The sequence below is a fragment of the Arabidopsis thaliana genome, chromosome 3, assembly GCF_000001735.4.
Source record: "Arabidopsis thaliana chromosome 3, partial sequence".
Taxonomy (NCBI): domain Eukaryota; kingdom Viridiplantae; phylum Streptophyta; class Magnoliopsida; order Brassicales; family Brassicaceae; genus Arabidopsis; species Arabidopsis thaliana.
In genome coordinates, this window is record NC_003074.8 from 13,642,212 (window position 1) to 13,668,493 (window position 26,282).

At 41.4% G+C, this 26,282-nt stretch overlaps 5 pseudogenes across 5 annotated transcripts; 2 read left to right on the forward strand and 3 right to left on the reverse strand.

Moving 5' to 3' along the window:
- Positions 1–2,964: 2,964 nt before the first annotated feature.
- On the forward strand, positions 2,965–5,689 carry AT3G33077 (annotated as a pseudogene; the record flags this gene model as incomplete). The annotated part of the gene is made up of 1 exon: positions 2,965–5,689.
- Positions 5,690–6,095: 406 nt separating this feature from the next.
- Positions 6,096–7,001, reverse strand: AT3G33073 (annotated as a pseudogene; the record flags this gene model as incomplete). The annotated part of the gene is made up of 5 exons: positions 6,096–6,149; positions 6,298–6,430; positions 6,483–6,542; positions 6,630–6,845; positions 6,925–7,001.
- A 368-nt stretch (positions 7,002–7,369) lies between these two features.
- On the forward strand, positions 7,370–9,099 carry AT3G33067 (annotated as a pseudogene; the record flags this gene model as incomplete). The annotated part of the gene is made up of 1 exon: positions 7,370–9,099.
- Positions 9,100–16,452: 7,353 nt separating this feature from the next.
- AT3G33065 lies at positions 16,453–17,122 on the reverse strand (annotated as a pseudogene; the record flags this gene model as incomplete). Its single annotated transcript has 1 exon — positions 16,453–17,122.
- A 4,540-nt stretch (positions 17,123–21,662) lies between these two features.
- Positions 21,663–25,672, reverse strand: AT3G33070 (annotated as a pseudogene; the record flags this gene model as incomplete). The annotated part of the gene is made up of 1 exon: positions 21,663–25,672.
- Between the last annotated feature and the right edge of the window lie 610 nt (positions 25,673–26,282).

Below are 26,282 nucleotides of genomic sequence, written 5' to 3' on the forward strand. Positions count from 1 at the left end.
GTTTCCTTGTTAGAAGATGCAACGCCAATTACTCATACGGACTTCGGCTACACCGTCAAAGCTTTGAGAAGCAAGAAGAATCTTGGTTTGTGTTTTGGAGTTAAATATAAAGTGATGTGATGTCTATGGTTGAATATTAGAACTTGAACCGCAAACGGATCCAAAAAGGAAAAGTAGTGTTTCCATGCCAGAAAATACAAAGCCAAAGACTCATACGGACTTCGACATCACCATCAAAGCCTTAGGAAGCCAGAAGAGGCTTGGTTAGTTTTTTGGAGTCAAATATGACTATGATTGAGTATAAGAATTCAAACTGCAACCGGATCTTGAATGCCGAAGTAGTGTTTCTTTTTTAGAAGATACAAAGCCAAATACTCATACGGACTTTGGCTACACCATCGAGAAGCAAGAAGAAGCTTGGTTAGTGTTTTGGAGTCAAATATGAATTGATGTCCTGTGTATGATTAAGTATAAGACCTAGATTGGCAACCAGATCTTGAAAGCCTAAATAGTGTTTCCTTGTTAGAACATACAAAGCCAATGATTCATACGGACTTCATCTACACTATCAAAGCTTTGGGAAGTAAGAAGAGGCTTAGTTAGTGTTTTAGAGTCAAATATGACTTGATGTAATGTATATGATTGAGTATAAGAACTAGAACCACTACCAGATCTTAAAAGCCTAAGTAGTGTTTCCTTGTTAGAAGATACAAACCAAAGACTCATACAGATTTTGATTACACCATTAAAACTTTAAGAAGCAAGAAGAATCTTGGTTAGTGTTTTGGAGTCAAATATGTCCAGACGACATGTGTATGATTTAGTATAAGAACTCGAACTACAACCTAATCTTGAAAGCCCAAATAGTGTTTCCTTGTTAGAACATACAAAGCCAATGACTCATACGAATTTCAGCTACACTATCAAAGCTTTGAGAAGCAAGAAGAGGCTTAGTTAGTGTTTTAGAGTCAAATATGACTTGATGTCATGTGTATGGTTAAGTATTTGGACTAGAAATGGAAACTGATATGTCTATAATTTGCATGTTTTCAGTGTCCATTCATCATCGTTTTGAGTCCAGTTTCGTATCATTCATCACTGTTTTATATCATTTCTTATCATTCTTGCATACTTTGCATGATTAGGATAGCTTTGCATACATATTGCATTTATGAGTTGTTTTAGGTGATTTGGAGCTGTTTGCGAGCAAATTGGAAGAAACGAGCCGGAACCAGAAGACATACTCGACCCCCAGGTCGAGTGACTTCGGAGCCATTCTTCCCACCTACTCGACCACTTGACAACACTCGACCGTTCACTCTACCACATCACTCGACCCCATGGTCGAGTATCACTTCGCCACACCACCTTACAACACTCGACCGTTCACTCTACCACATCACTCGACCCCATGGTCGAGTATCACTTCGCCACACCATCACCATCACTCGACCGGACACTCGATCACGTCTTCACAGTCTACTCAAATCCGCACTCAACCAGACAAGCTGAGCACAAGGAAGAGAAGAGGAGAAGACAAAGTGTTTGGAAGCGGCCTGGACCTCCATCGGATCACGAAGCCCGTCTCGGCCCATTATCTTTCTATGGGCCGGGTAATTAGGTTATTGGCCCGTTTACCATCATTTTATTTTGTTTTGTATAAATAGATGTCTTAGGGTTCTGTCCTGAGACATCCAGTCGACATTGAGTTTTTGCTTCAGTTTTATTTTCTGTTTTACTCTGCTGCGCCGCTTTTGCTTCTGCAACCTGTAATTCGAGATTTTTCCAAGTTATTCAGATTCCGCATTTGATTTCATCTGTCATCTTGTTTCTATACTCTTTATCTCTTTACTTATGCAATATTATCGTTTACCTGCGTTTATGTCTTTAAGCATTTTGTCTGAGTAGTGACTTAGAATTCTTAGGGATGGGATAGAGTAGTTGTGGAATCCGTAGTCTGTAGAATGGTTAAGTTTTAGAATTGATTGAATCCCTTCAGGACTAGTTGCGTTTACTGCTTATTTCTTTATGATCAACTGGAATTCAACCCAAGCATTCCCGCACCCAGAAGGTGTTCGATGGAATGTTCGATCGACTAGTTCCTGAGATATTCGTCTCTATCCCAAGGGATTGGCCGATTAGAGCGTTTATTGACTTTATAAGTCTGTTCTTATTGCCTGCATAGTTAGATTCCGTTAATGGGAATTAGTCTGGGCTAGCTTTGCTTGAGGATTTCTATCACGGGAGTGAATTAATCTGTTGTTGAACCTGTTGTCTAGGGATAGCTTGATTGCGCTTGTTAACCATTCGAATAGGCTAGGATACCACTCTACTCGATTACCCTATCCTTAGGAATTTCTCGTCTATCTTATTTCTCTGTTTTATTGTTATCGCTTAATCGTTGTCATTGCCTGTTTCTTAGTTTTTGCAATTACTCGACCAACTTACTCGACCACACCCAGTGTCTGGCAACAGACTGTGCAGTCGAGTGCAGTTGTTTCATTTCCTGTCTGTTACTCGACCAGTATACTCGACCACACCCAGTGTCTAGCAACAGACTGTGCAGTCGAGTATATCTGTTTCATATCCTGCCTGTTACTCGACCACATCCTACTCCTGGCATTAGCCTGTTGTGGTCGAGTGATTTTAGTAATTCTGTTATTCTTTCTGTTTTCTGCATGTTCACTTAGGACTGTTAGAAACCCCAAAACTGTTATTGCTTGGCTTGACTTAGTGACTTCTGATCACATCTCATTTGTCTGCATCACACCCATTTGGATTGACACCTAAAATACTACAATGACATGATAGGTGTTTTAGGATAATTGACCATAAAAACCTATTATCAATTTGGCGCTGTTATCTTTTTCATTTTTTCTGAAAGTTACTAACTTTGTGTTTTTTCTGTTTGTCTGTTTTGATTTAGGTACTACGATACCAGCTTTACAAGTTGGTACTCGTTGTATGCAAATACGGTCACGAGGAAATCAGAATCTCCTGTTCAACGATAACATCGACCGTATTGCACGCCAACTCAGAACACAGACAGAAACAGAGACAATGGCTGCAGTTGTTGATGAGCAGGTGCAACCAAACAACATAGGTGCAGGCGATGCACCACGCAACCAGAATCAGCGTAATGGCATCGTGCCTCCACCTGTGCAGAACAACAACTTTGAGATCAAGAGCGGTCTCATTGCCATGGTTCAGAGCAACAAGTTCCACGGCCTCCCTATGGAGGATCCACTCGATCACCTGGACGAGTTTGATAGGCTCTACAGCCTAACAAAGATCAATGGAGTTAGTGAGGATGGTTTCAAGCTCAGATTGTTTCCATTCTCTCTTGGAGACAAAGCACATCAGTGGGAAAAGTCACTTCCTCAAGGCTCTATCACCTCCTGGAATGACTGCAAGAAAGCCTTCTTGGCTAAGTTTTTCTCAAACTCCAGGACTGCGAGACTAAGGAATGATATCTCCAGTTTCACTCAAACGAATAATGAGACTTTCTGTGAAGCATGGGAGCGCTTCAAAGGTTATCAGACGCAATGTCCTCATCATGGTTTCTCCAAAGCTTCACTTCTCAGCACTCTCTATAGAGGTGTCCTTCCCAAGATCAGAATGCTTCTTGATACCGCTTCCAACGGGAACTTCCTCAACAAAGACGTTGAAGAAGGATGAGAGCTGGTAGAGAACTTAGCTCAGTCGGATGGCAACTATAATGAAGATTATGACAGAAGCATCCGCACCAGCTCTGATTCTGATGAGAAGCACCGCAGGGAAATGAAAGCCATGAATGACAAACTGGACAAGCTACTCCTTGTGCAACAAAAGCACATTCATTTTCTGGGTGATGATGAGACAGTCCAAGTGCAGAACCAAGGAGGTCAGCTATGTGCAGAACCAAGGAGGTTACAACAAAGGTTTCAACAACTTCAAGCAGAGCCATCCAAATCTGTCTTACAGGAGTACAAATGTTGCAAACCCGCATGACCAAGTCTACCCTTCACAGCAGCAAAATCAACCCAAGCCCTTTGTTCATACAACCAAGGTCAGGGGTATGTTCCTAAGCCGCAGTATCAGGGCAACTATCAGCAGCAACTTCCACCACCTAGGTTCACACACCAGCAACAACAACTAGCTTCAACAACTCCAGATTCAGACTTGAAGAACATGTTACAGCAGATTCTCTAGGGACAAGCTGCAGGTGCAATGGATCTTGCCAAAAAGATGGCAAAAATCCACAACAAGGTTGATTGTACTTTCAATGATCTGAATATCAAACTTGAGGCACTTACCTCTAAGGTCAGATACATGGAAGGACAAACAGCGTCAACTTCTGCTCCAAAAGTAACAGGACTTCCAGGAAAGTCAATACAGAACCCGAAGGAATACGCCACCGCTCACGCTATCACCATCTGTCATGATCGAGAGCTGCCTACTCGACATGTTTCCACATCAATCACCGAGGACAGTGATGTTCAGGACGGGGAGGCTTCTACTCAGATTGAAATTTCAGTGGTTGGACTCGACCATTCAGCTGGATCCCGTTTTCAAACCGAGTCCAACCTAGACGAGAAAGCAGCCATCATTGAGAGGATGGTAAAACGATTCAAGCCAGCACCATTACCTTCACGTGCTCTTCCATAGAAAATTCAGGAAAGCATGTATAGAAAGATACAATTCTCTTGCAGAGAAGCAGCTTGATGAGATGGAAACGGCTTGATGAGATGGAAGCGGTGATGCCTCTAATAGAAGTTCTCAACCTAATCCCGGATCCTCACAAAGATGTGAGAAAGTCAATTCTGGAAAGGATCAAGATTCATCAAGATTCAGAAGACGAATGTGATGCTATTCCGTTTAGGACCACTGCTAAGAGGAGTGTTCAAGAAAAACAGGAAGATCCAGGAACTTTCACTCTACCATGTTTCATTGGTCAATTGGTTTTCAGCCATTGTCTTTGTGATTTGGGAGCTTCAGTAAGCTTAATGCCACTCTCCGTGGCAAGGAAGCTGGAATTCACTCAGTACAGGCCTTGCGACCTGACTTTGATCCTTGCTGATAGGTCTTCAAGAAAACCCTTTGACCTTCTACAAGATCTGCCAGTAATGATTAATGGAGTGGAAGTGCCTACGGATTTCGTTGTTCTTGATATGGAAGCAGAACCTAAGGATCCTCTAATCCTAGGAAGACCTTTCTTAGCCTCAGTGGAAGCGATGATAGATGTCAGAGATGGGAGAATAAGTCTTAACCTTGGGAAGCACATCAAGATGCAGTTTGACATCAACGAAACTTCGCAAAGGTCAGCTGTAGAAGAAAAGATCAGGGCTCAACCTCAACGTTCGAATTCAATCACCAGACCAAGCACAGCCTCTACACCTAACTTGCGAGATCTCAAAAAGAAATCTGATGAGCAAGAAGAGACCATAGAGAAGCTAGCTCAGACAGTTGAGGAACTTAAGAGTAAACTGGATCATATGCAAGAGATAGCTCAATCCAAATGCGGGAATAACACTATCCCGAGAAAAAAGATTACTTCAAGATGGTCTAAGGAGATAGATTATCCACCAGAAGAGAAAGAGGCCTATTTCGAGGAAAGAAGAATTGAGTATTCTGCTACTCATCTCTCAAGAGAGGATGCTGAATATGATGATGAGATCAGAGAGGACTATGAAGATCCTCTCTATCACCCATTTTCTTCTTAATGAGTGTGAGGAGTCAAGCTAGAGACTTTAAACAAGCTCACTTGGGAGGAATTCCCAAGACTGTTTCTGTAAATAAAACTTTTATTTTCTTGTTATTTTTGATTTGTTTTTGGTTGTGTTTGTGATTCTCAGGAACAGAGAAACAGCGTGGAGGTAGAGTAAAAATTTAAAAATTTTACTCTACAGAGCAACAGGAGAACGAGTATGTCAGAAATTCAAGAGTTTGAAAAACTTTTGTTGCACTAAGAGGCCATGAGGTCGAGTAAGTTTGGTCGAGTATTAGTGATGATTTTAAAAAAACCCAAAATTTTTAAATCATATCTATACTCGACCAACAGAAGCTACAGAGACTTGCAGGGAGTTTAACAAGTTTACAGAGGATTACAGAAGGTTCTAGTCAACAGAGAACAGCGCTTCAGGACAAACAGACAGAGCGTGGCCAACCACCTCTCACCTTTGTTCCCCCACGCGTTTTTAGAGATAACAAAATCTCTTCCCTCTTTCCCAACCACTCGATCTCACTCTATCCCTATCCTCTCCCACCGACATCATCTCTCTCCCTCTCCAAACACTCGACCAAGAAGATTCACTCTACCTCACGTTTCTCACTCGACCAAACCTCACCATCTCTCTTCCTCTCCAAGCACTTGACCGCACCATCACACTCGACCTCACCGTTCACTCGATCTCTCCCCTCCGGCTTCACCATCTCTCGCTGCTTTGTCACCCTCTCACTCGACCAAACCTCACTCGTCATCTCTCGCACCGCCTCCCATTTACTCGATTGCAACGCCCTCCTCTCCATCCGCCGCTTTCTCGACCTCGTCGTCCCAGCTCTCACTGCTCACGCCTCCGCCCTCTCTCTCTCATTCACTCGACGACGGGACAGGTTTCATCTTCACTCAACCGCTACTCGACTTCTTTCACTCGACCGCATCGCAATTTGGACAAAGAGGCTCTTCATTCGATTTTCGATAAACGGCCAGAGTTTCTCTCTCTCGTTCTCGCAAGCTAACTCGACTTCGCCGGAGCTTCTCGTCGTTCACTCGACCACTCCGCCCTTCACTCCGCCGGACTCTCACCGTCGCCTCCTTTTCACTCGATCTCGCCGCTCCAACTTCAACATTCCTCACTCGATCTCGCCTCCCATTCACTCGACCGCAAGAGCACCTCAGCCTCTACTTCGATCTCTTTCTCTCAACTCTCCGTTCTCACCGTTCACTCGACCTCGCCATTCACTTCGCCTCCGTTCATCTCTTCACTCGACCGCTCCTCAAACCGCCACCGTCTTCTCTCCATTCGACATTTACTCGGCCACACAGTCACCGTTTCTCATTCTCTTCCACTCGACCACAAAATTTGAACACACAATTTGACTATACTCGACCGGTTACTCGACCGTGAACTTGATTGGTTTAGTGTTTGTGTTTATTTGGACTAACATATTGATATTTGGTTTTAAGTTACATTATTTTTCAGGAAATCAATATGAGTAACTACAGTGGCGAATCCTCCATGGATGCAGATTACAACGTCGATGAAGCTGAATCTTGGTCAACTGGACCAGAGAGAGAGCGACAGGCTTATGAGAGCTTTAGAGCTGAGACCCAACGCTCAGTAGCTCGACGCAATGAGAAGAGAGCTGAGATTGCTAGAGAAAGAGAGCAATGACCAGCAGATATGAGTTGATCGACGAAGATATTGACGTCGAGTATGAGCCTGAGTCATGGCACAGAGAAACGAAGCTGTTGAACAAGCCTGATGAACGACTTCTGGGGAACGAGGTACCCCTGTTATGAGACTTTAGCATAGCTGGGGCTACTGGAGGACGTACATCACTTATTCGAGAAGTGCCATCTGGAGACGCTGATGTCTTACCCGTACGTCGCTTACAAGAAGGAAACAATAGAGTTTCTCTTCACTCTGCAAGTGGAGATGTATCAGGGACTTACAGCAGATGAGCTGGAGAGTGAAGGGTTGGGGTTCTTGACTTTTTCAGTGAACGAGCAGCGTTACCAGCTATCTATCAAGAGCTTGGAAGGATTATTTGGTTTTCCCAGTGGAAAGGGAACTAAACCCAAGTTCGAGAGGGAAGAGTTGAAGGATTTGTGGTTAACCATTGGGAACGATTTGGCGCTCAACTTTGCAAGGTCTAAGAGCAACCAGATTCGTAGCCCTGTGATCCGCTACTATCAGCGCTCAGTAGCGAATGTTCTGTACCCCAGGGAATCTACAGGCACCGTGTTTAACACAGACATGGAGATGATTGATTCTCCACTCAAGGGCATTCTCCGGAGAACAAAGGGGAAGAAGGTCCTAAAGGGCGACCTTAATGATGCACCACCGGTTATGCTTCTGTTGATCCACCTATGTGGATACAGGAAGTGGGCGCACACCAACGGGAAGAAGAAGGTGCGAGGAGCCCTTTGTGTAGGTGGCGTTGTGACACCGATTCTGATTGCATGTGGTGTACCTCTCACGTCTCCAAGGTTTGATCCGAGGATGATGGATTTAGATCACTTGCGTTGTTGTGAGTTTCTGGAGTATGATATGGTTGGCGATTTCTATCGCTACAAATTCGAGCACTCCCTGATCCGAACAGCCAACATTTTGCTTCCCTGCATCGAGGCCACGACCATACTTCAGGGTAGGAACATTGACTTCAAACCTGCACGTGATTACCTCTACTTTGAGAGCGCTCCACCGACTGATGATAATGTCCCTACGACGGAAGCTATAGAGGATGATATTGCTGAGACGGATGAGGATAGGGAGGAGGAGTACGATACGAGCATGTATCATTTCAGAGAGCACGTACCTCCAGCGCGGGAGAGCAAGAGCTTGAGTGAAGCTCACAGAAACAACAGTAAGTTGCAGAGGTGGTGCAAGAAACAAGATAGGCTACTCATCAAGTGCTTCAAAGCCATCACGTTTCTGACAGACAAGCTTAGCTGCTTCTCTTCTACCACAGCTATTCCGCAGGGAGAGCGTCCTCAGGACATGCCTTCGAGGAGATATGACGCGCCAGGGCCAAGTCATCACAGGCCTGAGCCAAGTCACCACAAGCCTGAGCCTAGTGACCGAGTAGTCCCACCAGTCCCTGCAAGGCATTCATCATTCGAGCCTCGGGAGCTCGGGAGAAAGAAGAAGGCTGCACTCGCTCGGTCTGGCAGCAGGAGTACACGACTTCTCCAGTCCCGTAGCTTACGCGACCGCGGTGCTGGCCGCAGCAGAAGAAGAGAGGTCGAGTATCATCAGAGCGGTGCTGGCCGCGACGAAGGAGCAGAGGTCGAGTACCCCCAGGGGGAAGCTGAGACACAGCAGGGAGATTCTTCGATGGCCTGGGAGCAATCACAGGCAGCTATTGGCGACCAACTTCGCTCCTTCTTCCACTGAGGTATGCACCTCACTCCACCATTGTAATATACCATCTCTTGTTTTTATTTTGTTTTTGTGATGTGTTTTGTCCTAAGTACTCTCTTCCAAATTTGGTCACACAGTGGACTGTGTGATTTAAGTTTGGGGGAGGGCTCAGAAAGTGTGTATTGCATTGTATATAATCTTGAGTCTGCATTCATCTAAGGCATAGAAAAGAACCAAAAAAATTGAAAAATTTCAGAAAATGATTTCACAAAAATAGAGTGTTCATGTAGTTGCATTGCATTTAGGATCGAGTCTAGAGTGTTTCGTTTAGGATTGTTGCATATGCATAGGGGATAATGATGAGATAGCCTTGTAAGCATTTTGGTTCACCAGATAAGCTCAGTGCCCTCGTTGTTAGTTGTTTGATGCGTTGTCATTGAAATTGAAGTAAAACTGCACCATGCCTAGATTGCTCTACTCGACCACACTGTTAGGATCTGATATCATTCCCTATCAATTTGAACTTGAATCTGATTTAGAATTATCATGTCTTGGCATCGAATTTGAACTCATGGATACCCTAAAATACTTGGATTTTCTTACTCCTTTTAACCACTCTTGTTGATCCAAATAGCTGACTCTCCTTATTAGAGCAGTTAACCCGAACCCAAACATGAACTTTCTTTCAAGCCCTATATCACTTGTGAGTGTTTGTGAGGTCTTATTTCGATTGAGCTTGGTAAAAAGTGTTAGCTTCGTAACGACAGAGATAGTGTCTCATGTAGTTCTAGTTCGCGTTCTTCGGACTGGATAGGACTAGGTGGGCGCTTATATCATGGGTTGGGATGTCTTTAAAAGAAAAGGGTGAATTTATTGTTGATAAGGAAAGGGAAAGAATTCTAGGGGAAGTAAGCTAAAGAAGTTAGAAAAAAATCTAGTAAAGGTTTTGGGAATGTTAAAGAAAAGAATGAGGTTCTTGTTAGCTAAAGAAGAAGGGTTAAAAGCCTTTGGTTTTAAAGATTTAAAACAGGAACCTTAGTTGTTAAAGAAATCCAAATCCGCTAGATGTATCAGAGTGTTGAGAAAGCTTCTCCTAGAGTTAAGAGAAAATAAAAGAATGATATGAAAAAGAGTTTGAAAGATTCATGAGTGCAAATGGTAGAGTTAAGTTGGGACAGGAGTTGGGATTACCATTAGAACTTCATTGCTATACTCTGGGTAGATGGGATCTTATCTCTGTATGCATAACTTGGGACTTACCTTTAGCATTCTACTAAAGCTCAATCATTCTTGAGGGATCCCCTGTTACTTAAGCCTATTCTGTAAGGGACCATCTTTGTCTCTTGACCTTCACCTTAGCCAAATGAGTTCATTGATGATGCATTGCTTGATTCACGTTCCAGAACTAATGAATGTTAAAGGGATTGGTAGATTTGAAAGCATGTGTAGGTCGAGTATAAGAGACGGATTGATTGATAACAAGGCATGGCTAACGTTTTTGAGTAAAATTCAATCATATCGCATCTTAGAACTACCAATTTGGACATTGATTTTATTTGCTCTAACATATGCTTTGGTTCTGAGTCCCCGCCTTCAAACCTCTCCTTCAACTATGTCTTCTTATTTGCTTGAGGGCAAGCAAAGACTAAGTTTGGGGGAGTTGATATGTCTATAATTTGCATGTTTTCAGTGTCCATTCATCATCGTTTTGAGTCCAGTTTCGTATCATTCATCACTATTTTATATCATTTCTCATCATTCTTGCATACTTTGCATGATTAGGATAACTTTGCATACATATTGCATTTCTGAGTTGTTTTCAGGTGATTTGGAGCTGTTTGCGAGCAAATTGGAAGAAACGAGCCAGAACCAGAAGACATACTCGACCCCCAGGTCGAGTGACTTTGGAGTCATTCTTCCCACCTACTCGACCACTTGGTCGAGTATCCTCAGCTCAGGCTACTCAATGACACTACTCGATCCCCTGGTCGAGTATCACTTCGCCACACCACCTGACAACACTCGACCGTTCACTCTACCACATCACTCGACCCCATGGTCGAGTATCACTTCGCCACACCACCTGACAACACTCGACCGTTCACTCTACCACATCACTCGACCCCATGGTCGAGTATCACTTCGCCACACCATCACCATCACTCGACCGGACACTCGATCACGTCTTCACAGTCTACTCAAATCCGCACTCAACCAGACAAGCTGAGCACAAGGAAGAGAAGAGGAGAAGACAAAGTGTTTAGAAGCGGCTTGGACCTCCATCGGATCACGAAGCCCATCTCGGCCCATTATCTTTCTATGGGCCGGGTAATTAGGTTATTGGCCTGTTTACCATCATTTTATTTTGTTTTGTATTAATAGATGTCTTAGGGTTCTGTCCTGAGACATCCAGTCGACATTGAGTTTTTGCTTCAGTTTTATTTCTGTTTTACTTTGCTGCGCCGCTTTTGCTTCTACAACCTGTAATTCGAGACTTTTCCAAGTTATTCAGATTCCGCTTTTGATTTCATCTGTCATCTTGTTTCTATACTCTTTATCTCTTTACTTATGCAATATTATCGTTTACCTGCGTTTATGTCTTTAAGCATGTTGTCTGAGTAGTGACTTAGAATTATTAGGGATGGGATAGAGTAGTTGTGGAATCCGTAGTCTGTAGAATGGTTAAGTTTTAGAATTGATTGTATCCCTTTAGAACTAGTTGTGTTTACTGCTTATTTTTTTCTGATCAACTGGAATTCGATCCCAAGCATTCCCGCACCCAGAAGGTGTTCGATGGAATGCTTGATCCACTAGTTCCTGAGATATGCGTCTCTATCCCAAGGGATTGGCCGTTTAGAGCGTTTATTGACTTTATCAGTCTGTTCTTATTGCTTGCATAGTTAGATTCCGTTAATGGGAATTAGTCTAGGCTAGCTTTGCTTGAGGATTTCTATCACGGGAGTGAATTAATCTGTTGTTGAACCTGTTGTCTAGGGATAGCTTGATTGCGCTTGTTAACCATTCTAATAGGCTAGGATACCACTCTACTCGATTACCCCATCCTTAGGAGTTTCTTGTCTATCTTATTTCTCTGTTTTATCGTTATCGCTTAATCGTTCTCATTGCCTGTTTCTTAGTTTTTGTAATTACTCGACCAACATACTCGACCACACCCAGTGTCTGGCAACAGACTGTGCAGTGGAGTGCAGTTGTTTCATTTCCTGTTTGTTACTCGACCAGTATACTCGACCACACCTAGTGTCTGGCAACAGACTGTGCAGTCGAGTATATCTGTTTCATATCCTGCCTGTTACTCGACCACATCCTACTCCTGGCATCAGCCTGTTGTGGTCGAGTGATTTTAGTAATTCTGTTATTGTTTCTGTTTTCTACATGTTCACTTAGGACTGTTAGAAACCCCAAAACCGTTATTGATTGGCTTGACTTAGTGACTTCTCATCACATCTCATTTGTCTGCATCACACCCATTTGGATTGACACCTAAAATACTACAATGACATGATTGGTGTTTTAGGATAATTGACCATAAAAACCTATTATCAGAAACTTATCCCAAAATTTAAAGTAGTGTTTCCATGCTAGAAGATACAAAGCAAAAGATTCATAAGGACTTCGACATCACCATCAAAGCCTTAGGAAGCATGAAGAAGCTTGGTTATTGTTTTGGAGACAAATATGACTAGATGACATGTGTATGATTGAGTATAAGAACTCGAACCGCAACCGGATCTTGAAAGTCCAAGTAGTGTTTCCTTATTAGAAGGTACAAAGACAAAGACTCATACGGACTTTGGGTACACCATCAAAACTTTGGGAAGCAAGAAGAAGCCTGGTTATTGTTTTGGAGTCAAATATGACTTGATGTCATGTGTATGATGGAGTATCAGGACAAGAATTGCAATCGGATCTTTAAAGCCTAAGTAGTGTTTCCTTGTTAGAAGATACAAGCCAATGAATCATACGGACTTTAGCTACACCATCAAAGCTTTGTGAAGCAAGAAGAAGCTTAGTTAGTGTTTTAGAGTCAAATATGACTTGATGTCATGTGTATGATTGAGTATACGAACTAGAACCACAACCGGATCTTAAAACCCAAATTAGTGTTTCCTTGTTAGAAGATACAAAGCTAAAGACTCATGTGGACTTTGGTAATACTATTAAAGCGTTGAGAATCAATAAGAAGCTTGGTTAGTGTTTTGGAGTCAAATATGACTAGATGTCATGTGTATGATTGAGTATAAAAACTGGAACTGCAACCCGATCTTAAAACCTAGTTAGTGTTTCCCTTTTAGAAGATACAAAGCCAAAGACTCATACGGACTTCAGCTACACCAACAAAGCTTTGAGAAGCAAGAAGAAACTTGGTTAGTGTTTTCGAGTCAAATATGACTTGATGTCATGTGTATGATTGGGTATAAGAACTAGAACCGCAACCGGATCTTAAAAGCCTAAGTAGTATTTAGAAGATACAAAGCCAAACATTCATACGGACTTTGGTTACACCATTAAAGCTTTGTGAAGCAAGAAGAAGCTTTGTTAGTGTTTTGGAGTCAAATATGACTAGATGTCATGTGTATGATTGAGTATAAAAACTGGAACTGCAACCCGATCTTAAAAGCCTAGTTAGTGTTTCCTTGTTAGAAGATACAAATCCAAAAACTCATACGGACTTCAGCTACACCAACAAAGCTTTGCGAAGCAAGAAGAAACTTGGTTAGTGTTTTCGAGTCAAATATGACTTGATGTCATGTGTATGATTGGGTATAAGAACTAGAACCGCAACCGGATCTTAAAAGCCTAAGTAGTATTTGTTTTTTAGAAGATACAAAGCCAAACATTCATACGGACTTTGGTTACACCATTAAAGCTTTGAGAAGCAAGAAAAAGCTTGGTTATTGTTTTGGAGTCAAATATGCCTAGATGTCATGTGTATGATTGAGTACAAGAACTCGAACCGCAACTGGATCTTGAAAGCCCAAGTAGTGTTTCCTTGTTAGAAGATACAACGCCAATGACTCATACGGATTTCGGCTACACCATCAAATCTTTGAGAAGGAACAAGAATCTTGGTTTGTGTTTTGGAGTTAGATATAAATTGATGTCATGTCTATGGTTGAGTATTAGAACTTGAACCGCAAACGGATCCGAAAAGGAAAAGTAGAGTTTCCATGCGAGAAGATACAAAGCCAAAGACTCATACGGACTTCGACATCACCATCAACGCCTTAGGAAGCCAGAAGAAGCTTGGTTAGCTTTTTGGAGTCAAATATGACTAGATGACATGTGTATGATTGAGTATAAAAACTCAAATCGCAACCGGATCTTGAAAGCCCAACTAGTGTTTGTTTGTTAGAAGATACAAAGCCAAATACTCATACGGACTTTGGCTACACTATCAAAGCTTTGAAAAGCAAGAAGAGGCTTAGTTAGTGTTTTAGAGTCAAATATGACTTGATGTCATGTGTATTATTGAGTATAAGAACTAGAACCACAACCGGATCTTAAAAGCCTAAGTAGTGTTTCCTTGTTAGAAGATACAAAGCCAATAAATCATGCGGACTTTAGCTACACCATCAAAGCTTTGTGAAGCAAGAAGAAGCTTAGTTAGTGTTTTAGAGTCAAATATGACTTGATGTCATGTGTATGATTGAGTATAACTAGAACCACAACCGGATCTTAAAACCCAAAGTAGTGTTTCTTTGTTAGAAGATACAAAGCTAAAGATTGTTGTGGACTTTGGTAACACTATTAAAGCGTTGGGAATCAAGAAGAAGCTTGGTTAGTGTTTTGGAGTCAAATATGACTAGATTTCATGTGTATGATTGAGTATAAAAACTAGAACTGTAACCCGATCTTAAAATCCTAAGTAGTGTTTCCTTGTTAGAAGATACAAAGCCAAAGACTCATACGGACTTCAGCTACACCAACAATGCTTTGAGAAGAAAGAAGAAGCTTGGTTAGTTTTTTGGAATCAAATATGACTTGATTTCATGTTTTTGATTGGGTATAAGAAGTAGAACCGCAACCGGATCTTAAAAGCCTAAGTAGTATTTCTTTTTTAGAAGATACTCTAGTTTAGAGATGTGTTTCTAGTTTAGAGATGTGTTTAAGAACTCAAAGTAAAGAATAACTCTCTTTAATCTCTTTAGGAAAATTACTCAAAACCTAAAGCTATTGATCTCTTCACAATCTCTAAAAACCCATAAGGTTAACCACAACTTGGTAACTCTTATATAGAGATCAATAGATAATTCTAGAATAAACATTTAGATTAATATTAGATAACTCCTAATAATATCTTTAGGTAATGATATGTCTATAATTTGCATGTTTTACACATCTTTTTATCACCATTTTGAGTCTAGTTTCATCCATCTTTCATAGCATTTGATAATAGGTTTTTAATTAATTAAACCTAAAGCACTATCATGTCGTTGTAATACTGAAGGTTGTCAATCCAAATGGGTGTGATGCTAACAATCAAGATGTGATCAGAAGTCACTAAGTCAAGCCAAGCAATAACAGGTTGTGGTGTGTTCTAGCAGTTCTAAGTGAACATGGAGAAAATAGAAATTCAAGCAGAAACAGTAAAACACTCGACCAACACAGCTCTTTGCAGAGCACTGGGTGAGGTCGAGTGACAGGTCGAGTAACAGACAGAAAATAAAATACAGATACTCGACTGCACAGTCTGTTACCAGACAATTGGGTGGTCGAGTAACAAGAAAGAACTGCAGAAATTACGCGACAGATAACAAGATGCAGTAAATAACAGTGGAGTAAACACAGAATTCAATCAGATAAAGAATTCCTGAGGATGGGGTAATTGAGTAGTTTCGTTTCCTCAGTTTACAGGTGATTGACATGCTCAATAAATTAACCCTAGACAACAAGTTCATTAACCAAATCTAAGTGCCACCGCAACAGAGACTCTCAAGTTAACCTAGTCCCAGACTCAATCACCATTGACGAGAGATAACCTAACAGGCATTACGAATCAACAAGTTAAAGCCAAAACGCTCCTTGCAACCAATACCTTGGTACAGGGTCACGAAACTCTGGAATTAGTGGTTCAGACATTTCATCGAACACCTTTTGGGCGCGGAAATGTCTGGGCTCAAATTCCAGTTGATCAGAAAGCAATAGGGATTAAGAACAACTAATCCAGAAGGGATATATCAACCAATACTCAATCACCTAGCATATTGAGAATTCTACACTACTCTAACCCATCCTCAGAAACCTATTCACTACTCAGACATCATAACAGTAAGCATAAACGTTGAACAAGTTGAAAACATGATAACAACTGTGTAACAACAAGATGATAACAGAATGAACAACAGTAAACGAAATCAAGAACAAAAGCTGAATACTGAATACTAAATAGATAAAGAGAAATCTGGATTACAAAAGGTCTAGAACACAAGGTCTACGGAATAAAACTAGATAAAAACTTGTCTGCCAAAATGTGAAGTACATGCTACTTACAGCCAAATATTCCGAAACCCTAATACTTAAAACGACGCAGTATTGGGACGGATTAAGAACTGTACTCGACCCATGTGGTCGAGTGGGAGGTCGAGTGAATAGCTGGAGTCTTCTTTTCTTCCTTGTGCTCGAGTGTCTGGTTGAGTGCGGAATGAAGAAGGCTCTGAAGCTTGTCATCGAGTATGTAGTCGAGTGGTGGTGATGGTGATACTCGACTTCCACGTAGAGTGAAGAGGTCAAGTAGTGGTCTGGCAATGAAGGTGAAGACACTCGGCCTCAGGGTCGAGTGACGTGATCGAGTGATGGTCAGGTGATGGGATGAAGACACTCGACCTCGTGGTCGAGTGATGTGGTGAAGTAGTGATGTCCTCTACTCGACCAGGGGGTCGAGTGATCTGTTGAGATCTTGAAGCTCCTAATCGACCTCGGGGTCAAGTCGTTTGATATGATCAGGCCCGCTTCTTCCAGATAGCTTGTCAACAGCTCCAAATCACCTGAAATCAACGCAAATATGCAACATGCATGCAAATCTATCCAAAAATTGTAAAGTGATGACAAATGATGAGAAATTGTATAAAACAGTGATGATATGATGCTAAAGTGATGACAAATGGATGCTCAAAACATGCAAAATACACACTTATCAGCATTCACCATCATTTTCATACATTTTGCATCTTAAGTCGAGTCTAGGACTAGTCTTGCATACATTCTGCATTCTGGAGTTGTTTCAGGTGTTTTGGAGCTATTGGTGCTCAGAAAGAGGGAAAACAAAACAGAAAGTCACACTTCCACCAAACATACTCGATCACCAGTAGCAGAGAGGGAAGCAGTCAGCTCAGTAGTCCATCCAGACACTTCTACTCGATCACAGAGGAGACCAGGCAGTCCATTCTGCCAGATATACTCGACCGTAGAGGAGAGGAGGCAGTCCATTCTGCAATTCTACTCTATCGCAGAGGCAACCATGCAGTCCACTTTGCCAGTCCACCAGTTATACTCGATCGCAGAGGAGAAGAACCAGTACATCCTGACAGCTGACACACTTACTCGATCACAGAGGCCAAGAAGCAGCCCAGATCATTCTGTCAACCAACCTACTCGACCACCACCTCGACCCTCTGATCAATCCGCACTCAACCAGATAACCTGAGCATCGGAAAGAGAAGAGAAGAGAAGAGAAGGCCCATTCGAAACCCATTCAAAGCCCATCAGGAAGCCCACTTTGAGCCGACACTCTTGATCACGCCGTCCATGGGCCGTTAAGTGGGCTCGAAGCCGAGTTAACATCTACAGGTCACCAAGTTTACTCGACCATGGAGGCATCCCAACTGCCCGTTTTCACTCGATCACCAAGGCGACACTTTAGACCATTTCTCAGACCAATATACTCGACCGTCGGACCAAACGTCATGTGAACCCTGCGATCGAGTATCATGCACCAGAGGAGGAGGAACAACAACAAGGTCCCAGTATTCCATGGGATTACACCAGAGAGGAGATGGCACACACAACCATCATTGTATATACCATTTTCTGTTTTCGTTTTGTTTTAGTGTCTCTTGAACTCTTCTTTAGACTTCTATTACACAAGGGACTGTATAGTTTAAGTTTGGGGGAGGATTCAAGAAGTATTTAACATGTTTGCTAGTGAGTCTTATTTGCATCATTTGAGTCTTAACTTCATCTAAGACATAGAAAAAAAATAAAAAAAAAATGAAAACATTTCTGAAAATGTATTCCACAAAAACAGAGTGTTCATATAGTTGCATCACATTTAGGATTGAGTCTAGGATGTTTCATATAGGATTGTCGCATATGCATTGGGGATTATGATGAGATAGCCTTGTAAGCATTTTTGTTCATCGTTTCTAGTTGTCTGATGTGTAGTCAATGAAATTGAAGTAAAACTGCACCATGTCTTGAATGCTCTACTCGATCACACTGTTATTATCTGATACCATTCCCTATCAATTTGAACCTGAATCTGACTTGCAATTATCATGTCTTAGCATCGAATTTGAACTCATGGATACCATATACATACTTGGGTTTTCTTTAAACTTTTCACCACCCTTGCTAACCCAAGTAGCTGCTTCCATCATTGAAGTAGTTTCCCTTGCCCTTAACCAAACCTTTCTTTCGAGCCCTGTTATATATCGTGTGCGATTGTGAGGCCTGTTTCAGGATTGAGCTTGGAAGAAAGTGTTAGGTTTGAGCCGACAAGAGTAGTGTCTCATGTAGTTCTAGTCCACGTTTTCTGGGCTAGATAGGACAAGGTGGGTGTCTATTCTTGAAGTGGGGATCGAGTATATGAGAAAATAAGAGAGAAAGGAAATGTTGATGTTCTTAGGAGAAGGAAGTTGAGAAACAAGTTAGTCTAGTAATGGATTTTGGGGAACTAAAAAAAAAATAGGCTCACAACAAAAGAAAAAAAGTCTAGAAAAGTCTTGATCACAAGAAGATAACATGAGCCATAGTTGTCAAAGAAAACCAAAGTCCACTAGATCCAACAAAGTAAAAGAAACTTCTCCTTAGAATAAGAGTCAAAGAAAAGAAAGAGTGGTTTGATCCAAGATAAGAATGAGAAAAAAATGCCTTGAGTGCAAAGGGTAGAACTAGGATCATATTCTGGGCTTAAGGGTAGTACCATCTGCTGGTGTATACACTGTGTATGTTTTTGGGTAGATGGGATACTATTCTTGTATGCATAGGTTGGCTCTTACCTTTAGCATTCTCCTAAAGCTCAGTCCATTTCTTTTCAGAGTCCCCTGTTACTAAACTTGAACCACCAGAAAGGGACCATCTGTGTCTCTTGACCTTCACCTTAGCCAAATGAGTTCATTGATGATGCATAGCTTGATTCACGTTCCTAATCTAATGAATGTTAAAGGGATTGGTAGATTTGAAAGCATGTGTAGGTCGAGTATAAGAGTGGGATTGAACTATAATAAGGCATGGCTAACGTTTTTGAGTAGAGTTCGATAATATGGCATCCTAGAACTGCCAACTTGGACATTGATTCTATCTGATTTATTTGATGCTTTGGTTCTGAATCCCCACCTTCAAACCTCTCCTTCAGCTTATGTCTACTTGTTTGCTTGAGGGCAAGCAAAGACTAAGTTTGGAGGAGTTGATATGTGTATAATTTGCATGTTTTACACATCCTTTAATCACCATTTTGAGTCTAGTTTCATCCATCTTTCATAGCATTCACCATCATTTTCGTACATTTTGCATCTTTAGTCGAGTCTAGGACTAATCTTGCATACATTCTACATTCTGGAGTTGTTTCAGGTGTTTTGGAGCTATTGGTGCTCAGAAAGAGGGAAAACAGAACAGAAAGTCACACTTCCACCAAACATACTCGATCACCAGTAGCTGAGAGGGAAGTAGTCAGCTAAGCAGTCCATCCAGACACTTCTACTCGATCATAGAGGAGACTAGGCAGTCCATTCTGCCAGATATACTCGACCGCAGAGGAGAGGAGGCAATCCATTCTACAATTCTACTCTATCGCAGAGGCGACCATGCAGTCCACTTTGCCAGTCCACCAGTTATACTCGATCGTAGAGGTGAAGAACCAGTACATCCTGACTGCTGACACACTTACTCGATCACAGAGGCCAAGAAGCAGCCCAGATCATTCTGTCAACCAACCTACTCGACCACCACCTTGACCCTCTTATCAATCCGCACTCAACCAGACAACCTGAGCATCGAAAAGAGAAGAGAAGAGAAGGCCCATTCGAAGCCCATTCGAAACCCATTCGAAGCCCATCAAGAAGCCCACTTTGAGCCGACACTCTTGATCACGCCGTTCATGGGCCGTTAAGTGGGCTCGAAGCCCGCTTTCTTATTTTAGTATAAATAAGTCTCTAAGGGTTTCGCCCTGGGACATGCACTTTTAGAGACACGAATTTTGCACTATTATTCAGCAGCCGCTTTTCATTCCTGCAATTTTATATTTCGATTTTTCTTCTAAGTCATTCAGATTTTGCTTTCATTTGCTTGTTCATCTTTCGTTTCTATGTTATTGTCTTTAAGCATGTTGTCAGAGTAGTGACTCAGAATTCTTAAGGATGGGTTAGAGTAGTTGTGGAATCCGTAGTCTGTAGAATGGTTAAGTCTTAGAATTGATTGAATCCCTTCAGGACTAGTTGTGTTTACTGCTTATTTCTTTCTAATCAACTGGAATTCGATCCCAAGCATTCCCGCACCCAGAAGGTGTTCTATGGAATGCTTGATCCACTAGTTCCTGAGATATTCGTCTCTATCCCAAGGGATTGGCCGTTTAGAGCGTTTATTGACTTTATCAGTCTGTTCTTATTGCCTGCATAATTAGATTCCGTTAATGGGAATTAGTCTGGGCTAGCTTTGCTTGAGGATTTCTATCAAGGGAGTGAATTGATCTGTTGTTGAACCTGTTGTCTAGGGATACCTTGATTGCGCTTGTTAACCATTCGGATAGGCTAGGATACCACTCTATTCGATTACCCCATCCTTAGGAATTTCTCGTCTATCTGATTTCTCTGTTTTATCGTTATCGCTTATTCGTTCTCATTGCCTGTTTCTTCGTTTTTGCAATTACTCGATCAACTTACTTGACCACACCCAGTGTCTGGTAACAGACTGTGCAGTCGAGTACAGTTGTCTCATTTCCTGTCTGTTACTCGACCAGAATACTCGACCACACCCAGTGTCTGGCAACAGACTATGCAGTCAAGTATATCTGTTTCATATCCTGTCTGTTACTCGACCACATCCTACTTCTGGCATCAGCCTGTTGTGGTCGAGTGATTTTAGTAATTCTATTATTGTTTCTGTTTTCTGCATGTTCGCTTAGGACTGTTAGAAACCCCAAAACTGTTATTGCTTGGCTTGACTTAGTGACTTTTGATCACATCTCATCTGTTTGCATCACACCCATTTGGATTGACACCTAAAATACTACAACGACATGATTGGTGTTTTAGGATAATTGACCATAAAAAACTACTATCAGATAACTCCCAAAGATTTAATCTAATCCTTCTCAAAACTAAATAACTTATTTCTTAAGTAATACTCAAGCTTACTCCAACAATCTCCCCTTTAAGCTTGAGATCACTCCTCTTCACTTCTTGAACACCCATAAGATCTCTCATCTCTTTAAACTTCATTCTCCCAAGTGCTTTAGTTAGGATGTCTGCCTTTTGCTCATTCCCCGGAACATGCTCTACTTCCACTTGTCCATTTTCGACGCATTCTCTTATGAAGTGGTAACGCCTATGAATGTGCTTGCTTCAGCCATGGAAGACCGGATTCTTGGTAAGGGCGATTGCTGATTTGTTGTCGATTCTTATGAGCACCTTCTCGCTTGGTTCTCCTATAACTTCACTAAGCAAGTCTTGAAGCCAAATTGCTTGCCTAGCTGCTTCTGTTCCTGCCATAAACTCTGCTTCACATGAGGACATTGCCATTGTTTCTTGTTTCTGTGAACACCACGAGATGGGACTCTCTCCAAGGTAGGAAATGTGACCGGCTGTACTCTTGCCATCATCAGGATCAACATTGTGGTTGCTGTCACTATAGCCTACTAGCTTTGGTATCTTTTCACTTGATCGTTTAAATACCAAACCGAGTGTAGTCGTACCTTTCAAGTACCTCAAACATTGTCTCATTGCAGCACCATGTGATTCATTTGGATCTTGCATGTATCGACTTAACACTCCCACGCAAAAGGACAGATCCGGTCTTGTATGAATTAAATAGCGAAGGCAACCAACTTTTTTCCTGTATCCGGTAGCATCAATTCCTTCTTCATGATGTGATTTGGACAATTGCAAACCAGATTCCATTGGTATGTGCATCAAGTTACAGTCCTTCATCCCAGCGTCTTCTAAAATCTTCATTGCATATCGGTGTTGACTTAGTGTGATTCCTTGCTCTTGTTGACAGACTTCTATTCCAAGATAGTACGTCAATTTTCCAAGATCACTCATCTCGAACTTAGAAGCCATCTCTCTCTTGAATCCACTAATACTTCTTTCATCTGTTCCGGTTATGAAAAGGTCATCTACGTACACTACCACAAGAAGAAAAATATTCCCACTTACAGTTTTACGATATACTGATGGTTCTTTGGAACACTTCTCGAATTGTAGTTCTGTAAGAATCTGATTCAGCTTATGGTTCCATGCTCTCGGTGCTTGTCGTAATCCATACAAAGCTTTGTGAAGCCTATAGACTTTCCCTTCCTATCCTCTTTCTTCGAATCCTTCTGGTTGTGTCACATACACGGTTTCTCTTAGTTCTCCAAGGAGAAATGCTGTCTTGACATCAAGATGGTGTATCTCCCAACCATTTGATGCTGCAAGGTTCACAAGTAGTCGTTTGGTTTCAAGGCGAGCTACGGGAGCGAACACTTCTTCAAAGTCCACTCCATAGCGCCAAAACGTAACCTTTCGCGACCAATCGAGCCTTGTATTTGTTGATGCTCCCGTCCGAGTTGCGTTTGAGTTTAAAAACCCACTTTAGACCTATACGTTTAACTCCATGCGGCAGATCTTCAAGACTCCATGTCTTATTCTTTGTTATTGAAAACATCTCTTCTTCACACGCAAGTGTCCACTCTCTGGACTCCTTAGCCTCACTGAAACTGCTCGGTTCGTTATTCAATATTAGAAGTAGCCTTTCTCCTTCTTCTTCTACAAGTAATGCATAGTCTTCAAGGTACTTTGGTCTTATGGTTTGTCTTTGCGATCTTCTTAGATTAGGTTGTTGACTTTCTGTTCCAAGATCAGCAGAGACTTCTTCATTTTCTGCAAAGGTTTCATGATCATGTTGTTCTTCATTCACGTGAATAGGCTGTGTTTGCTCTGTCTCACCATATTCGTTGTCTTCTTCTTGTAGACCATGATTCCCGAATTCTCCAAGTGTGACACTGAAGCTTCCATCTTGTTTAGGTTCGTTGTGATTCCAATCCCATCCTTTTTCTTCATCGAATACAACATCTCTACTCACCACAATTTTCCGATTTACTGGGTCAAGTAGACGATATGCCTTTGAACCCGGCTCAGTACCTAGATGAACTAGCTTTCTCGACCTGTCATCTAGTTTCCTCAAGTGTGGTGTCTCCACTTCTGCGTATCCAATGCAGCCAAATACTGTGAGATGATTCACGTTTGGTTTCTTTTGGTAGAAAGCTTCATATGGAGTGTTGTCATTCAACGATCTTGTAGCTATCCGGTTCAGCAGGTAGGTGGCGTGTCATACTGTTTCTCCCCATAAGTAACTAGGTATATGCATGTGTTTCATGACACTCCTTGTCATTTCCATTAGAGTTCTGTTTCTTCTTTCAAATACACCATTCTGTTGTGGTGTATATGGAGCAGTAAGATGTCTTTTAATACCCGATTCTTCACAAAACTTAGTGAACTCATGTGATACAAACTCTCCTCCTCTGTCTATTCTGAAAGTCTGAATTTTGCTTCCAGATTCTTGTTCAACTAAGACCTTGAAGCGCTTGAATTTATTGAGAGCATCACTTTTCTCCTTAAGTAGAGTTGTCCACATGTATCTAGAATGATCATCAATAATGACAAAGATGTACCTGTTTCCTGCAGCTGTGCTTGGTGTTATAGGACCACATAAGTCTCCATGAACGAGTTCAAGTATCTTGGTGGCTCTGTATGAGGTTGCTTGCGGGAAAAATTGCCTTGATTGCTTCCCAAACAAACATGAATCACAAACTTCTTTTTCGATCTTAACGTGTGGGATCCCTCTTACTAGCTCCTTTTGTATCATTGACTTGATTGTGTCGAGATTTATGTGTCCCAATCTTGAATGCCATCTACTTGATTCGCTGAGGTTTGTTAGATATAGACACATTGTTCCTCTTTTTGCCATCCGAACCTTATTAAGTCGATTCTTTGATCTTGTTGCTTTGACAAGTAATTTTCCCTCTCGGTCATGCATTGTTAGAATGTCATCCTTCATTCTTATGTCACAGCCTGATTCTCTAGCTTGTCCCAAGCTAATGATGTTGCTTTTTAAATCTGGAATGAAATAGACATCTGACATTTTTCTTTGTTCGCCATTCCTGTCAAAAAACGAGATCGTTCCTTTCCCTTTGATATCAATCCGTGAATCATCGCCAAAGCGTACTTTCCCGGTGATAGAATTATCTATACTAGTGAAGTATCTTTGATCTCCTGTCATGTGGTTACTTGCTCCGTTATCGAGATACCAAACATCATTCTCTCCATTGTTAGTTTCATAGTTGCTTGGAATACAATTCTTCTCATTTAGATACACAACTTCGTGAACCATGAGTTCATCTGCAGTTTGTGTATCGTCTTTCTCGTTCTCTTGGGCTTCCTGCAACTTGAAAAGACGATTCGGGCAGTCAGAGGCGTAGTGACCTAATTTGTCACATCTATAGCAAGTTACTTTGGATGTATCTCTTCCACCATTCGACCTTCCTTGTCCTCTTCCTCTGTAATAAGAGCGTCCTCCTCGACCTCTTCCTCTGTAGCAGTTGTTGTACTCTTGATTTGTTTGGTAATCTTGATTAGTATACAACAACTTGCTTTGATCTTCTTGTGGTTCTTCATCATCTACCACTCGTTCTTCATATACTTTCATTCGTCCTACAATGTCTTCAAATCCGTTTGTGTTAAGATCAAGAACTTGTTCGAGTGATGCAACTATGTGAATGAATTTCTTTCGAGGCAGACTTGAGAGAAACTTCTTCACTAGTTTTGGTTCTTCGATTTGAACTCCTAAAGCTGCAGATTTGGATGCAATTTCTGCTAACTTTCCTACAAAATCATCAATCTTCTCAATATCCTTCATCTTCAAGCGATCAAAGTCATTCATTAGAGTCTGTAGTCTCGCTTCTCTAACTCGTTCTGCTCCCACGTTCCTCGACCGAATAGCTTCCCAAACCTTCTTTGCTACTTTAAATTCTCCAATTTGCAAAGCTAGGGATTCGGGTATGGATTGAATCATTAAAGCTATAGCCATGATGTTCTTGTCTGCATCAACGGGTTCTGTTGACTCTGTTTCAATAGCTTCCCAGACTTTGTGTACTTGAAGAGCAATCTCCATCTTCATAGCCCATGCCGTGTAATTTGTTTGAGTTAGCATAGGGCATTGGATCGAAGAAGTTCCTCCTCCTTCTTTTGGTTTCGTTCCCGACGTAACTATTTTGCTCATATCTTCTCCTTACAAATTCTTCTTTATGGTCTCAAGATTTGTAAGCTCTGATACCAATTGTAGTTTAGAGATGTGTTTAAGAACTCAAAGTAAAGAATAACTCTCTTTAATCTCTTTAGGAAAATTACTCAAAACCTAAAGCTATTGATCTCTTCACAATCTCTAAAAAACGATAAGGTTAACCACAACTTTGGTAACTCTTATATAGAGATCAATAGATAATTCTAGAATAAACATTTAGATTAATATTAGATAACTCCTAATAATATCTTTAGATAACTCCCAAAGATTTAATCTAATCCTTCTCAAAACTAAATAACTTATTTCTTAAGTAATACTCAAGCTTACTCCAACAGATACAAAGCCAGACATTCATACGGACTTTGGTTACACCATTAAAGCTTTGAGAGGCAAGAAGAAGCTTGGTTAGTTTTGGAGTCAAATATGCCTAGATGGCATGTGTATGATTGAGTACAAGAACTCGAACCGCAACTGGATCTTGAA